The sequence below is a fragment of the Spinacia oleracea genome, chromosome 4 (assembly GCF_020520425.1).
Source record: "Spinacia oleracea cultivar Varoflay chromosome 4, BTI_SOV_V1, whole genome shotgun sequence".
NCBI classification, from domain to species: domain Eukaryota; kingdom Viridiplantae; phylum Streptophyta; class Magnoliopsida; order Caryophyllales; family Amaranthaceae; genus Spinacia; species Spinacia oleracea.
In genome coordinates, this window is record NC_079490.1 from 120,368,887 (window position 1) to 120,387,114 (window position 18,228).

Consider the following 18,228-nt stretch of genomic DNA (forward strand, 5'->3'; position numbering starts at 1 on the left):
TTTGTATGTGAAGAAGATTGAGTTTGCATGCAACTATTTTGCTACGTTTAAGAATACGCCACATTTGAGGAAAAATTGATGTTATGCCTGAGATGATTGTATATTGTTTACCCCATAGAACACCTTATATAGAGCTTAAGTATAAGTTTAGTGATATGCATTTTGAGGATGATACACCTAACTGGAGGAAGTGTGATAATGTAGATGGTAGATGAAGGTATAATACTGAGGTTATGACTACTATCATGGAATTAGCATTAAGGTGCTATGAAGATGGTATATTTGTTATGGGATTAGGTCTAGGTGACATAGATTATGATGAGTATGAGATGGGGATAAAGATGATGATGATGATGATGATGATGATGATTGAGTATGAAATGGAAGAAATGAGGAATTGAATGATGATGATCAAGTTGTTGAGGTTCGAATCTGAATCCGAATCTAGTGGTTTGTGAACCTATTATTGAAGTTGTCTAATGGTTTTGGGATAGAACAGAAAGCTAATAATGATGTTAATAGAGTGTCACAATAGGATGATGAGGTTATGGATAAATATTCTGATCGGGAAGATAACATGGATGATCTAGAGGATCAAGATTTTACTCCCAAGTATTACAGAGAAATAGATGATAGGCGTGATGCCGCTAACATTTGAGTATTATTTGACTTAGTTAGTTCTCCCAATTAATGTTGAACAATGAAGTAGCGAAGTTACTATTTATGGTTTCAATTGAACAAGTTGTTCATTGATTAAAGGTTGTGGAATTCTCATTGAAGTTATAAGAGTACTTTGTTTTCTTTCAATATTATTCTCTAAGTTTCTAAGCTTGTCTTAATTCAAGTGAGTTCGAGCAATCAACGCAAAGGGATTATGTGTTTTATTTCTCTCATTAATTATTAACTAAGTGCATCGTGGTCATGACCACTTAGCTATGTGGTACGAACAAGTCAAGGGGGTGGCCAGTAGGTGGCGCCACTTTTCCCATCATGTTCGAAATTTTTATGCATTGTTGCAAAGTAATTTGATTGGTTTGTTGGTCCGTAACCTTAGTGTTGTCCATGTCAAATCCAGTCATTAAAGTGAATCTTCGATGAGCAAGGAATAGCCGATGTTGTTAGGCAACTAGCCGCGGTACTTTAGAACCTAGCAGAGACTAGGCAAAATCCAATTAATGACCCTGCTATGGGAATGTTCAAGATGGTAGTCCAGAGTAATCTTACAATGTACCAAGGGGAGTCTGACCCAAGTGTACTGGGGAACGGGCAGAGAGAATTTGATAGGTCAATATTGGCTGTAAATTGTCCCGAAAACCTTAAGGTTAATAGTGTTGTGTATCACCTTAGGGGAGAAGCTGATTTGTGGTGGAAAAGGTGTGAGAACGCTTTGAGAGCTATACCTGGATTTGGATGGGAATCATTCAAATTTGCCTTGAGAAACAAGTTTTACCAACCGTACTTGAAAAAGCAGAAAGCCCAAGAGCACATTGAGCAAAAGATGGATGGGATGGTTGTGACTGAATACTATTCCAAGTTATAAATTTTTCTAGGTTTGCACCTGAAGTGGTGGCAACGGAGGAGCTTAGGGCTCAAAGGTTTGAAAATGTATTGTCAAATGGATTTGCAGTTGTTACTATATGGGGAGACCTATACTTTTCTAGATACCCTACATATATAGAAAGATTGCTCATCTGTATGGACTACAGGTGAGGAAGAACAAGGCTAGAATTGGAACTGACAAAAAGAGAAAGAATGTTGGAAACCAGAGTCATCGAGGTACCCATAATTATACCAACTGGTATCATAGTAAAATGTACCAAGATTCATAGGAATGTGCCTTTGACTATAGCCAAAACCGTTTTCCTTTCTAACCTGATTGAGTTTGAATTAAGGGAGTTGGATGTAATTTTAAGTATAGATTGGTTGGCCATGTTCAAAGCCAAGACTGACTGTGAGGAACAAAAATGTTCATTTGAGATCTAGCTTAGGTAAAGTAGTATCCTACCGTCGTTTTGGTAAGTCTAGAAACATAGGAACCATCACGGCAATGGAACTTGTGAAGTTAATCCATAAGGGAAATCCAATATTCTTATGCAATGTGAGAAACCTCGATAATCAAGTTAAAGATAGACCTGAAGACATTACAGTTGTGAATGAATTTTTAGACGTGTTTCCAGAAGAGATCCCGAGAATACCTCTCAATCAACCTATTGACTTTACTATAGACTTAGCACCTGAAACCGCACCTATTTCGAAAGCTCCATATAGAATGACTCCAGCAGAAATGAGTGAGTTGAAAGGTCAATTGGAGGAGTCGTTGGAGAAAAGTTATATTAGACCAAGTACAGGACAACGGGGAGCACAAGTTGTGTTTGTGAAAAGAAGGACAAGAGTATGAGACCCTGTATAGCCTGTAGGGAACCCAATGAGGTCATAATTGAGAACAAAGTATCCTTGCCTAGGATAGACACCTATTTTGACCAATTTAAAGAAGCAGAAATTTTCTTGGAGATTGAATTGTGATCAGGTTATCATCGATTGAGAATTGCAGATAACAATATACCAAATGATGCATTTAGGACAAGATAAGGTTATTATGAGATCACTGTTATGCAATTTGAGTTGGCCAATGCACCTACCATATTCATGGACTTGAAGAATCGTGTGTTCCATGCATTTATGGATAAGTTTGTAGTGTTTTTCATAGATGATATCTTGGTGTACTCGAAGAGCAATAAAGAGCATGTTGAACATTTTGGGTCTATGTTAATACACTTAGGGATAACCAGTTCTATGCCAAATTATTGATGTGCGAATTCTGGATGGAGAATGTCACATTTTGGGATATCTAGTGTCTAAAGAAGAAGTTGTAGTGAATCCTGCCAAGTTTAAAGTTGATAGTGAATGGCCTACACCAAAGATTGTCACTGAAATTTGAAGTTTTCTTAGTTTAGTTGGATATTATAGCCGCTTGTGCAATATTTCTCTAAGATAGCCAAACCATGACTACTTTGATGAAAAAGGAAACTAAGTTTGAGTGGAATGAGAATTGTGAGGAAGCATTCCAAGCTCTAAGATGCGTCTGACAACCGCGTCAGTGTTAACTGTACCAGATGGAAATGATAATTATGATGTGTATAGTGATGCGTCAAAGAATGGTTTAGGGTGTGTATTGATGAAGAACGGGGAGGTTATTGCGTATGCATCAAGGAAATTAAAACCATATAAATCTAACTACCCTACCCATGACATAGAGCTAGCAGCCATATTGTTTGCATGGATGAGAATAAGGAGAATAAAATTGGAGATGTAAAGTTAGAACGAATCAAGGAAAATACTTTACAAGGAAAGGGAAAGATTTTAAGATCCATGATGGTGGAAGTTTAAGGTACAAAGGAAGGAGGTGTGTTCCTCGATGTTGTGAAGAGTTAAAGGAAAATCTCATGAGAAAAGGTCATAATACACCATATTTTGTTCACCTAGGCGGTGACAAGTTGTATAAGATCTGAAGAAGGTCTATTGGTGGCCAAGAATTAAGAATGAAGTAGCTGAGTTGTAGCTAGATATTTGACTTGTTAGAAGGTCAAAATAGAGCATAGAGACCTCAATGAAAGGTTCAACCATTAGAATTTCCAAGTTGGAAATGAGGTTGTATTTCAATGGACTTTGTCACTTGTTTGCCCAAGTCAAAGTTAGGAAATGACACCAATTGGGTTGTGGTAAATAGACTGACCAAGCCAGTAGTGTTTATACCAATGAAGGAGACCTAGAAAGATGGAGCAACTTGCTAAGGCTTATATTAGGTATGTTGTGAGACTACATGGAGTTCCTAAGGATATCGTGTCAGATAGGGATTCAAGGTTTCTTTCAAACTTCTGGGAAAGTGTACAGAAGAACTTTGGTACGACATTGAAAATGAGTATAGCGTTCCATCATCCACATATGGACAAACTGAGAGAACCATTTAGACACTTGAGGATATGCTTCGTGCATGTGAAATTGATTTCCAAGAAAGTTTGGAAGATAGTTTAGATTTGATTGATTTTCCTATAACAATAGCTATCATGCCAGTATAGGAATGACACCATTTGAGGCCTTGTATGGAAGGAAATGTAGATGTCCCTGTGTTGGAGCGACGTCAGTAAGACAATTGTGTTAGGAGCTCAAATGATAGAGGACACAATGAACCAAATTAGAACTATTCAATCAAAGATTCAAGCAGCGGAAGATCGCCAAAAGAGCTATGCATACTTGACAAAAATTTCGTGACAAATTGTTACTCAAAGTTACCAATGAAAGGTGTTATGAGATTTGGCAAGAAAGGAAAGCTTAGCCCAAAGCATATAGGCCCATATGAAATCCTAGAATGGATAGGAAAGGTAGCTTATAGACTAGCCTTACCCATGGACTTGCATAGAGTGCATAATGTGTTTCATATATCTCAATTGATAAAGTATATTCCGGATAAGTCGCATGTGTTGCAACCGGAAACCATAGAATTAGACCAAATTTGATCTTTCGAGGAAAGACCAGTCAAAGTCTTGGATTGTAAACTGCGTAGTACACGAACTAAGGGTGTTAATATTGTGAAAGTTTTGTGGTCTAATGAAGTTTTGTGGTCCCGGGAAGCTGAGGACGATATGAGAAAGAATTATCCTTAGCTATTTCCCGAGGGTAGTTGAGTTACGGGCCGTAACTCGTTTCTTTTAAGGGAGGTAGAGTGCGGTAGAATTTTGCGCTTTTACCTTATTTTTCCTTATTTTGTGCTTAATTTAGTGCCTTCTATGGAAATTGCACTTCATATTATCATGTTGAATTACTTAAAGAGTACAGCAACTAAAATATTTTTTTCAAAGAAAACGCAATAAAGTCTCATAAAGTTTCAAGTTTTGATTTCAAATTGTGATTTCCGTGCCCAAGTTTCGGGACGAAACTTCTTTTAAGGAGGGTAGACTGTAATACCTCGTATTTTTCTGTATTTATAAATATATTTTATTATATTTATAAAGTATTTTTGTGATTTTTAGAATTTAAATCGCATTTAAATATTATTTAAATGCATTTTTAATTAATTAGAATATTTATTATCTTAATTAATTACTAAACGAATTTATTATTCCATTGGGAATTTAATTGGGTTTCAAAAGTAAAACGATTTTAAATTAATCTAGCCCAATCCAATTCCAAGTTCAAGTCCAAACAAACTAAGCAAGCTCATCTTATGTTTAATGAAGCCGAAAGGGAATCCTAAACCATAGCCCATCTTTGAGTTTCCTACGCCTATAAATATAAGTGCTCACCCTCAAAATCCCTCACTACTATTCATTAAACCTAAAAGTAAAACTCTAACCCTAAATTCCTCTTTCTTTCGTCGAACTTATGTTTGGCCGTTTTTCTCCTACTTCCGCTCGTTTTCAGAAAAAGGTTTATTCTTTAAAGTTGTAGATCTCGAAAATTTCTTGAACTTTGCCTCAAGAATAAATCAATTCCGAGTTATAGATTAGAAGTTATGAGCGTTCTAAAATCCTGCTGCAATAATTTCTCTCTTCTCCTCCGTCCGCCCTTGTCTTCGGCCGCAAGCAAGCCACGAGCTTGGCTCGCCCCTGCCTTTGACGAGTGCTGCCTTCTGCCGCTGCCCACACGCAACACAATTGTGTTGTGTGTGTGTTTTGTTGTTGTTGATCGTTCATCCTCCGTATACTTTTAACCTTTTCCAAATTCTGTTTTTTAAATTATTAAATTATTATTATTGTTTTGGATTATTTAAATTGTTGGGAACGGTTATGAACACCGTATTATGATGTTTTTCGTATTTGAATTCATAAGGTTGATTTTAATTAGAAAAGTTATTATTTTCAGATTTAATATAATAATAAAATGTCAATTTTTATTAACAAAACATAGTTTTTATGATTGTTTATTACTAGGGTTTTAATCCCAGCTGTATAGGCAATTGATTTACATAATTTAATGATAATTTAAATTATGGGTATCAATCTTAAAGTTCAGATTTATTATAAAGCTTTAAAGTGTTGATTTTTAATGATTTTAAGGTCAAAAGTCAATGTTTTTTATACTAGGACTCGAGTCGACTATTTGAGATTATCAATTTAATGAATAACGATTAATTTCTAATTAAAACAAAGGTTTTAGAATCTTAAATAGTTGCTGGAAATTTAGTAAACATGGATAATAATTAAGTTTCTCCATTTTGTTTATAGGAGTTGATTTCTAGCTTTGAGTCGTGATTCGCATAGTGGCCCCGTACTTAGGTATTCCAGGTACGTACAAGACTAGGGTGACCACCTATCCCTTGAGGACTTTGTGAAGTGTATTGAATGCGAATCATGTGAACTTATATGTTGTTGTGAATTCATGTTTGATGATGGGAATGAATATGTTATTCTGAATTCATGTTTGATATTGAGAACGAGCATGTTATTATTATTGTTGAATCTATGTGAACGAGCATGTTATGAATTAAATTATGCTTTATAGATACTATTGAACTATCATGTTATGGACTTTTATAATCGTTGAATTATGTCAATCATGTTGTTCAAGTTGGTTTGCATGTATGAGTAGTACGCATGCAAGTTGTTATTATTATTATGCTATAGTACAAGATGTCTAGCATAAATATTGAGCCAGTCGAATATTGCCAGTGAGCAATATATATTCTACCAAGGGGTAGAATATGTTAGAGAGTATATGTGAATTGAATTAAGGACAATTCATGCTAAGGGCACACCCCGCTTGTTAATAGGCAATGTCGGGTTATCTCAAACAATGTTTTTGAGAAGGAAAAATGGGAGTAATTTCACTTGAGTCTATGTTTGATCACAAGTCCAAAAGAAATAAAAATGAAGTGTCATTATTGAATCGTTTAATTGTTTAATTGTTTGAATATTGTGTCTTGTGTAGAGTCTTGAGTCGCCTTGAACATAACATATTAATTAACGTAAAGTGTAACCCGAAAGAGCTTCAAAACTCTTGGAACGTATATACCTTGAGTATGAACAATGGGGGGAGTCATGCTGGAAAACTTGTACTCCTAGAATGATACAAGACGTTGTTTCATTCTTCTTTTATGCCGTTGTGCATTGGAATTCCTGTCGGTATGGCCCGACTGTCGGTAGTAGCCCGACTTATTTTGGTGTATGGTTGGCTCCCATCACCCTTTTCTTTCCTTTTGAGGATACTTTACTTTACCCGTTCGAAGCTACTTTTTATTAATCTGTGAGTCAAGAGTCGTGTCAAGTGTCGAGTCGTGTCTCCATGTTTGTTTGTTTATTATATGGCTTTTGCATGTGGATTATTTAATTTGTCGAGTGAAGCATGTTAGGATAGAATGTTATTCTAGCTTGTTCGTACTCGGCTCTGCTGACTTCGTGCTTCATGTCTTCTGGTCATGGCCTTTGCCTTAATGACCCTATGATGATCCATCAATTGCATTTGCGTTGTTGGGGAGTAGAATTTTAATAAAGCAGGTTTGTAGAGATAACTTGCGGGAGAATTTATCATGGGATTCGAGTTCAGAGTTTAATTCTTCCGTATTTTATAAACTCTGTTTTTATTTATAGTCATGACTAATACTATCTACAGTTAATGGATTTTAAATGGTTTAATACTTTGGATTTGGGCCTCAACGGTTCCAACTTGTTTTAATGACCATTAACTATTTATTTAATATGTTTGAAAGTTAGTTAATTCCGCTGTGTCATCTTCGTAATTCCTGTGTTTTAAGTTGGAAAATGTTTTATAAAAAGCAAGGAATTATTAGGGTGTTACATCTGGGCGCAGGTGGCTTTTGGATTTTTAGCCGGCTAATTCCCTATTTAAACCCTCATTTCCAAGCATTTTGGGGCAGCAAATCAAAAACAAAACGTCGTAATTTCGAAATCAGCCTTCAAAATCAAAACACAAAAATCAAATTCCAATCTTCAAATTCCTATACAATTTCAAATATTTTAGCAATTGGGAGCACAAATCGGAAATCCAACCTAACCCTAACTAGGTAATTCCGAATCCCTACTTAAATCTACAATGCACTCTACTCTTCTACCTTTCTAAATACAAAATCCTATGATGTTATCATTAGGGTTCATACCCTTGATTGACTAGGAAAATCATGCCAAAAGGTGTAATCTTTGGGAGGTTTCACTCTTGAAACCCTCTCCAAATGATTGTCCAAAACACCATTTTCATTATTCCATACAAGATTCAATCTTTATTTAAAAAATGATTAGTAAGGTTGAAACTTTTACTCTTAAAAGTGTTACTTACAACAATCACACATTTTTACAAAATCAAAACCCTCTTATGGTTCAAATACAAGTTGTGGATTCCATGATGTTTAAGGGTTTTTGTAATCACTTCCTTAAACTAGAATCAATGTCAAAGTTATGGAGTATATTAAAGTTGAGACCTTTTTTCATATTAAAAGGTTTGGACTTTAAACATTTAGCCTCCTAAGTTCAAGATTCAATATTCAAGATTCAATGATGTTTAAGGTTGTTTGTAATCACTTCCTTAAACTAGAATCAATTCCAAGTTATGGAGCACATCAAAGGTGAGGCATTTTAACATTAAAAGGTCTAATCTTTGAGATTCAAGACTCCTAATTTCAATATTCAAGTTCTATATTCAAGTTCAATATTCAATATCAATTTCAATAATCAAAATCTAAGACACTTTGGGATGAGAAACTTAGCCTAAAGTTGAGATTTTTAGAATTGAATCCGTGTCGGACGCACTTATTATTAAGTAGTCGTTTGGCGTTCGGATCTCAAGTACAATAGTACAATTTCAATATCGTCATTTCAATACCGCAATTTCAATACCGCAATTTCAATATCGTCATTTTAATACCGCAATTTCAATATCGTCATCAATATCGCAATTTCAATAACGCATTTCAATATCTCACCTTTCAATAACGCATTTCAATATCGCACCTTTCAATATCGCATTTCAATATTGCACCTTTATTCTTGCTATTTCAATTCCACACTCTTTACTCACCTTATTTTTAAGGTGATGTGGTTTTGTACGTACTTTCAATAAATCCTTTACTTATTGTGATGACGCTTTACGTGTTTATTTCTTTCATCACCCCACATGCTAAATCCAACAAGATGCAAAGTTACATCACGCTTAACAAAGATAATTTTTGGACAAACCGGCCTTAGGTTCCTTCAATTAATTTTAAAGCGAAGTGATCACGATACAAGTAGAAATTCTATGTTCTAAATTCCAAGTTCAAACCAACATAGTGTCATGACTAGGGTATTCCGAAAATGCTTCTTGTCATGCATTTGAATACAATTTTTAAAGCTCAAGGAAGAAGTACTTCGTTGCCTTGCCTGGATCTCACCCATCCGTTTCTAAGATTCAATGCCTTATCCACAATAGAGTCATTTTTTGTCTTTCCAAACGGGACCCTAAAAAATTGTTTGGTGGCGAATCCTTCGAAATTCAAATCCTTCAAAGCCCGTAGGGGAAATTCAAAAAGTAGTACGACAAAAATACCCCCTACAATAACCATATCTACTGAACTCATCAGTGAAAGTGATAAAGTAGCTGAAACCACCTTTAGCATTTGAACTCATTGGTCCACATACATCTGTATGTATTAAACCCAATAGATCAGTTTCTCTTTCTCCAACTTTAGAGAAAGGTTGCTTTGTCATTTTGCCAAGTAAGCATGATTCGCATTTACCATAATCCTCTAAGTCAAATGGTTCTAGAATTCCTTCCTTTTGAAGTTTTTCTATGCGTGTCATGTTAATATGGCCTAATGACAATGCCACAGATAGGTGAGATCTTAATCATTCTTTTTGGCCTTTTTGGTATTTATGTTATAAACTTGTTTGTCGTGCTCTAGCACATAAAGTCCATTGACTAATTTAGCAGATCCATAAAACATCTCTTTAAAATAATACGAGCAACTATTATCTTTTATTTAAAAGCTAAATCCCTTAGCATCTAAGCAAGAAACGGAAATGATGTTTTTAGTAGACTTGGAACATGGAAACACTCTTCCAGTTCCAAAACTAGCCCAGAGGGCAACAACAAATAATAAGTTCCTACAGCTAATGCAGCAATCCTTGCTCCATTTCCCACTCGTAGGTCGACTTCACCCTTGCTTAACCTTCTACTTCTTCTTAGTCCCTGTGAATATAAGTGTGAGCCACAACCTGTATATAATACCCAAGAAGTTAAATTTGCAAGTATACAGTCTATAAGAAAAATACCTGAAGATGGAACGGTAGTTCCGTTCTTCTGATCATCCTTGTATTTGGAACATTCTCTCTTGTAATGGCCAATTCCATCACTATAAAGACAGCTTGATGTGGACTTGTCCTGCTTTGTCTTCTTTTTGGGAACTGACTCAGCATTGCTCTTGGACTTTCCACCTTTCTTGAAAGGTCTCCCTTTAGGCTTGAGTAAATATTTGGCTTCACAGTCGAGTACTATTTCAACATTTTTTACCAGCCGAATAAACTCACCGATTGTTTCTTCTCTTGGTTCACTCATATAGAACTGCCTGAAGCGTGTAAATCCTTCATGAAGTAAATTGAGTAAGATGGAGACAGTCATCCTTTTTCTTATTGGCGTACCTAGTAGACTCAAGTGATCAAACAATGATAACATGTAGTTTACATGATCCCTAAGTGGTTTACCAACTCTTTGTTTAGAGCGAAGGATTTGAGCATGTGTTTCCTGGACTTCTTGCCTAAAACATCTGTTATGAAGATCAACCTTTATCCCTTTCATTGATTCAATCAACTCATGGACATTTAGGTCTCTTTCTTCCGTGCTTCCACGACAGATATCCCTTAGATGCCCGAGAAGCATATATGGTTCGTAAGCTACAAACCTTCTATGCCAATCGTCAGGGATGTTGCTCAGCATGAGACTCGTGACCTTCTTGAGATCCGCTTCCCATGCGGCATGTCTTTCAGGAATCATGTCTCTTGCATAGTAGCTTGGCATGGGGTAGAACAGTGCATACTCAATGCCATTGAGTTTCACTACTTCAACCAGCTTATCTTGCCATTCAAGAAAATTTGTTAGGTTCAACTTGATCATAAGTTCAGAACCCTTGATGATGTTTTGATTGTTGTTTGCCATAGCTAAAACTACAATTGAAAATAATAAACAAATAAATAACCATTCAGATTTTCTCTTAATAAACTTAAATTCTAGCATACATGCATAATTCAATATTTATTAAGCATTTTATTCAGATTTTTGTGTTCCGGCAGGTGTGAATAAAATGATTCCAAGATCCTTAAATCATTGAAGAATTAAGCACATCATGTATTCTGACTCAATTCTAAAATATTTTAGGTAAGCAAATCCTTTGCTAATAGTCTAGAAACTACTCTTGGTTGATAGGTACGTCTAAGAACTTATTAGGTAAACCTATCTCATTTTCCACGACATAAAAGGACTCCTTACTTATATCGTTGAGTTTCACCAAAACTAACATGTACTCACAATTATTTGTGTACCTTACCCCTTTAGAATCAACAAGTAACACCTTGCTATGGCGGAAAACTATTACTTAGATTGATGCAAAGGTTATCCAATTAAGTAAGCGTTATTTTGGAATGTCACCTTTTAACTCAGTTTTTAAAGTTTGGAACTTAAGGCTCTTACTATGTTGGTTAGATTTTAAGTGAACTAAAATCCTTAATCATGCAACATAATCAAGCCATAATCTCATGCATTATTAAGACATATTTAAAGCAATAAATAACTTAAAACATGCATAAGATTTAAATGTGATCTAGTATGGCCCGACTTCATCTTAAAGCTTCAACTTCAAACTCCGTCTTGAAAATGTATTGGAAACTCCGTCTTGAATTTCAACATGGGAGGCGCCATTTTCTTCAAATAGGACATGCTATATTTAAAACTAATTACAACTATTTGATGGTACGCGGGCCATATTTAAATAAAAACTTTGGTGCATTAGACCAATTTTACATTCAAATTAATGGTACGTAGACCATATTTACTATCCTATTTGGGTCATACTAGTCACTTTCCATAACCTACCATTCATCCATTCATTTATCAATGAATGGCCCACATAGCAAGTTAGTAGAAAAAATCATGCATCACATAAACATTTGCAGCAACTAATCAAAGGTTCCAACGATCTACAAATTATTCAACCTTATTAGTTCTAATCGAGTTGTTTTAATCTTAAAGGAATAAAGACCTAATCAATAGTTTAATGACTAAAATCTCCCACTAAAACCAAGAATTTACATGCTTTAAAAATTTTAAACATAAAATTGTATCTCCTAGTCCAACCGGAAACTTACAAATTTAATTAAAATTTAAAGCTCACATAAAATAATTTTAAATCCCTTTATATTATTTTCAGTTGATTATAAATAATTAATTATAATTTTACCAAGGTTTTAATTTTATTAAAATAATTAGTATAAAATAATTTATAATAATTAAATTAATCAAAATTAAATTCCAAGAAAAAATAAAATTACAAAATTTAGTTAAAATCGACGCTCAATCGAAAATTAAACGAACAACCCAACGTGCCAAGGCAAGGCCGTAGGACGAAGACCACGCCTCGCCCAAGCAGGCCACACAGCAGCACCCATGGGCCGCGTGCAAAATTGCAGCGCCCATGGCCTGCTTGTTGCTCGTCGTCGAGCACAGCTATGGCAGGGGCTGGCGCGAGTAGTGCTACCTTGTGCTTGCCTTGCCATGCCCCTTCGCCCTTCGCCTCATGGCTCATTGCACGCGACGTGCACAGCGCTGGCCGAGGCCTTGCGTGCACGTTCGTGCTTGCTCGTCGCCTAGCACCGCGTGGACGACAAGCTCCCTTGCTCTTTGTCGCACGCCCGTACAATTGCAACACCCCTTAAGGGTAACACTTAGCTTCCATTGCTTCGTCCGTGCAAGTTTGTGATATTTATAAAAATTAAAACTTTTATAGTCAAATTTAACGATAAATTAATAGTTCATATTAATTTCACTAAATTTAGACGAAAAAATCAAAAATTTATTATTCAAATTAATTTCCGATTACATATTTTCTTAGGGACTAAAATCTAGGTCATAAAATTTTAACACTTTTCAATTTTAACAAATTTTATGGTGGTTTTTTTATCATAGGATCCTAATTAAATTATCGATTAATTATGAAATTCAAAACAAATTCTAAATTATTTGAAATTCAACGAATTAATTATAATTACAAATTAGGTTGTATAATTAGACCTTAAAATTGTTAAACATATACAGTAGGTCAATCATAAATTCAAGATTTACATACAAGATTCGCAAATATTTGATTTAACATCATAAAAATTACAAATTTTGCATTCGAAAAACTAAAACCTCCGAAAAGTCATAGTTAGGCTTCGAATTTGGGAATTCGGGGTTCGGCATCAAATCTTTGATTTTTGTCAAAATTTTAAAACGTCGTTTACATGCGAAATCCAATATAAAAACATAAGATTTCGACCATTATTGACAACACTGCCGAAAAATCCTGCGAACATATAATCAAATAATCGCACGAATTTGCAATCAATTACATCCACGAAATTAATCACCCCTTTAATTCATTGCAAATTTATAAAATTTAATCCATGTTAACTATAATTGATTATGGAATTAATTAGAGGCTCGTGACACCACTGTAAGGTTATGAATAATACAATAATATAATTCATGCGGAAAAACCATAAAGCCAGAATCCAAATTAATTGCCACATAGTCAATTAGTATAATTAAGGTTACATACAATGTGATGCGTGCCTTCCCTAGCTGCTCCTGAACCGAACAAGAAAAAGTCTTTAGAGCACCAAATGTTGCTCCTCCGTAGAAATTCCACAGCACGTTGGGATCCGCCTTAGGTTTAACCAACTAGGATTTTACTTAAGGTTTTATGTTTTCGGGCTAGGTTGTATTATGTTCTCCCTTGAACGCAATGGGAATAAAGAATATGATTTTCAATGTAATTGATGTGCATAATTATGAGGGCCTAGCCTCATATTTATAGGGTAGGAAATAAGGAATTTGAGTCTTACTAGGAATAGAATTACCAACCCTACTAGGATTGAAATTCTTATTCAATTAGAATTGCAACATTAATTACAATCTTAATTAAATCAATTCCAGTAGGACTAGGAATACTTAATCCAAGGTTACTTGGGATTTAAGCAATCGGACCTTTCTTGGAGCCCAAGACGAAACAACCTAACACAGCCACAACGGGCCACGTTGGTGCGCGTGCCTGCCTAGGCCCAGCCACAGCCGCAGCTGGCCGAAGGCCCAGCTCGCCGTGGCCTTGCCTTGGCGGGCCTGCACTGCTTTGCTCGTTGGCTTGGCGCGGCACATGGCTGCTGCCTTGCTCACTTGCTTGGCGCGGCCCATGGTTGCTGCCTTGCTCGCTTGCTTGGCGCGGCCCATAGAGCTGCTGCCTTACTCGCTGGCTTGGCGCGTCCCATTGGCGCTGCTGCCTTTGCTCGCTTTCTTATCGAGCGATGGGTCGACTCGCTTGCTGGCTTATCGTTCGTCGAGCTTGATTTGTTTTCCGATTCCAGAATCCATTTCCGTTTCGAACAAATATTTGTGTTTCCGTTAATATTTCCTTATCCGGAATAATTTCCTTATCCGACAATATTTCCGATTTCGGTAATATTTTCGTTTCCGGCAATATTTCCGATTTCGGCAATATTTCTATTTCCGATAATATTTTCCGATACGAACCATGTTTCCGTTTTCGGTAACATCTACGACTTGGATAATATTTATATTTCCGTCATGAACCATATTTCCGTTTCCGGCAATATCATCATTTCCGGAGTATTCTTTATTTTCCCTTTTGACGATTTCAGCTCCCACTGGAACCGAGATTCGTCGTTTTCGAATGTTCATAAATGGAGTACTTAATGAATAATATATTCACTTAAATACTTGATCCGTTCACGTACTATTTTGTGACCCTACGGGTTCAGTCAAGAGTAAGTTGTTGATTAATATTATTAATTCCACTTGAACTGAAGCAGCCTCTAGCTAGGCATTCAGTTCACTTAGCTTGATCTCACTGAATTATTAACTTGTGTAATTAATACTGAACCAAGTAAAGACTTCAAAATTAAAGTCTATTCAATAATATTTTCTCTCTCTCTCTCTCTCTGTGTGTGTTGGTGCACGTTAAGGGTGACTACTAACGTGCGCACCCTCCATTGATGAGGAGGAAAAAGAAGGCCAATGCTCCGGTAACTTCTCCGGTGGCTTCGGAAGATGATTCTCGATTGATTTCACCCAGACATGACGTGATTCAAGGACGTTCTGATGCTCGAAATGGAAACCCAGATTGCTTGGTGTTTCCGACTAACGACGATGATGATGAACTCATTCACTCAGATCTAGTGCACTATTCTGCTGGTATGATTCCTAAGAAACTTCATAGAGTCATTATTGCGCTGAATCGTGAGCTAGGTTTAACTCGGAATAGGCGTTTGAATGAAAAATGTTGTACGGAATCTGTTATTGCAAACTCCCTTGTTATTGACCATTTTGTTGATGAACCAAACACTGAAATCCCTAATCCTGGCAATAGTAGCATTCATGATAGTGTAGAACCAGTAGTAAACTTACGTGTTGATCCCTGGAAGAACTTGTTTGTTGGTTCGAAAATGGCATCAAAAGGGGATGAACTTGGCTTCATTAACCCTCTAGTTAAAAATGGTAGGAAGGTAGCCCAACTTCAGAAGGAGGAACTTGAGTCTATCGCTGATAAGTGGCAGGCTGCGATTGTTATGTATGTGGTGGGCGAATCCCCTATTATTGCCTCTCTCAAGAGGTTTATGGCTGCAGTTTGGAATAATGTTTCTCAACCACAGGTTTTCTATCATGATGAGGGCTATTTCATTCTTAAGTTTGCTAGTGTTGAAGATAAGAACCTTATAGTTGCAGGTGGACCTTATACCTTCTATGGTAAACCAGTTATCATTAAGCCTTGGGTGGCAGACTTCAACTTCTATGAAGAAGTTCTCAAGGTTATCCCACTGTGGGTGAAATTTCCTAACCTTCCTCTTAACTGTTGGGGCCGTTACTCTCTAAGCAGAATTAGCAGTTTGTTAGGGGTCCCTTTGTTTGCAGATGGGTGTACAACCAGACAGGAAAGAGTTTCATTTGCTAGAGTGTTGATTGAAAAGGATGTTACTAACTCACTGCCTGACCATGTCTAAATAGAGGATGCAACTGGAAAAGCTTTTAAGCAACCAGTGGCTTATGATTTGAAACCACAGTTATGTAAAGTATGTAGTGCAGTGGGACATGACTGTGATAAGGTCCAGAAAGTTCTGCCTACTAAACCATTTGTTAAGAAAGTTTGGGTGCCAAAGCAGGTGCAGCAAGCTCCACAACCACAGCATGAGGTGACTACAACACACACACCACCTCACACTCAAGTGATTCCACAAGCTAGTGGGAATGTTGATTGAAAGATTGTAACTAGAAGGACTAAGGGACCTTCTAGGATGAGGAACATGAGCCCTAGCAATCCATTCACAGTTCTCTCAGGTGACTTGGGTTTCAAGGAAATCTCTGATGGTGATATTGCAGGAGTTGGAGGTGATCATGCTGTTATCCATGAATCTAACCATGAAGAAGGTTAGCCTTTGTACATGGAATGTTAGAGGTCTCAATGATCATGGTAAGATTGTTGAGGTGAAGCAGCTCTTATATAAGAATAATATTCATGTTATAGCTTTGATTGAAACTAGAGTAAAGGAGACAAAGTTTAAACAAATATCTAGTAAGTTTGGTAGATATTGGAATTGGGGGAGAATTATAGGGATAATCCTAGGGGTCGGATCTGGTTAGGTTGGAAACAACTTGTGGTGGACTTGTCTATTCTGGATTGTCATGAGTAGTTTGTGCATTGTGTGATTAGAGATAGATCTGGGGATATCTCTCTGTACTTTACTGCAGTGTATAGGTTACATATCATTGAAGCTAGAAGGAATATGTGGCACTCCCTATTACAGCTTCAATCTAGTGTGGGAACTCATCCATGGTTGTTGTCAGGTGATTTTAACACTCTTTTGTCTGATGGTGACAGAATAAATGGGGGGCCTGTTACAGCTGCTGAAATCTGTGACTTTAACAACTTTGTTGTTTCAGCTGGTCTTTGCACCTTGCAGAGTGTAGGTAACTATTTCTCTTGGCACAAAGGTTATGGTGTGGGGAAAACTACAAGTAGAATTGATTGGTGTTTGGGTAATCCTTCTTGGGTGATGAATTTTATGGTGTGCCTGTGCAGTATTTGAACTTTTCTATCTCTGATCATGTTCCTCTAATGGTTACTTGCTTGCCTGATGTTCCTCAAGGGGGCAAGCCATTTAGGTTTTTGAACTTTCTTGCTGATCATAGTCAGTTTGACCCTTTGATAAAATCTGTATGGGAAACTCCTATTACACGATCTTGCATATTTCAGCTCTGGTGTAAGATGAAGCAAGGGAAATTTAAACTGAAAGCTCTTCATAAGGAGGAATTTGCTGGTATTTCTGAGAAAATTTCTAAAGCTAGGGAACTATTGGAGTCTGTACAACAAGCTTTGATTACTTCCCCTACTCCAGAATTACATTTGCAAGAAACTGAATGTAAAGCTGATCTAAGGAAGTGGCTCAAGATAGATGAGATTGCTTTAAGGCAAAAATTCAGGATTCAATGGTTGCAGGTGGGGGATTCTAATCATCACTATTTCTTCTCTTCTCTCAAAGAAAGGAACATGATAAATAGGATCTCCATTCTTTATGATGCCAATAAAAACAAGCTAGTTGATTCTGATGCTATTCAGAGGGAAATCATTTCTTTCTATAAAAATTTTTTGGGTTCTGCTGCTCCTTCTCTTCCTTCTGTTCATTTGCCCACTTTGAGGAAAGGTCCAACTCTTAGTGCTTCTGCTCGGAGTTGGCTGGTTAGGCAGATTACTAATAGTGAGATTGACCAAGATTTGAAGTCTATAGGGGATGATAAATCTCCTGGTTTGGATGGGCTTAATGCAGTTTTCTTCAAGAAGTCTTGGCACATTATCAAAGATGATGTTTACACAGCGTTTAAGGAGGTGTTCCTGACTAACACCTTACTACCTCAATTTAACACTACCTCTATCACCCTTGTTCCTAAAGTTCCTAGCCCTATTCTGGTTAAAGATTTCAGACCTAT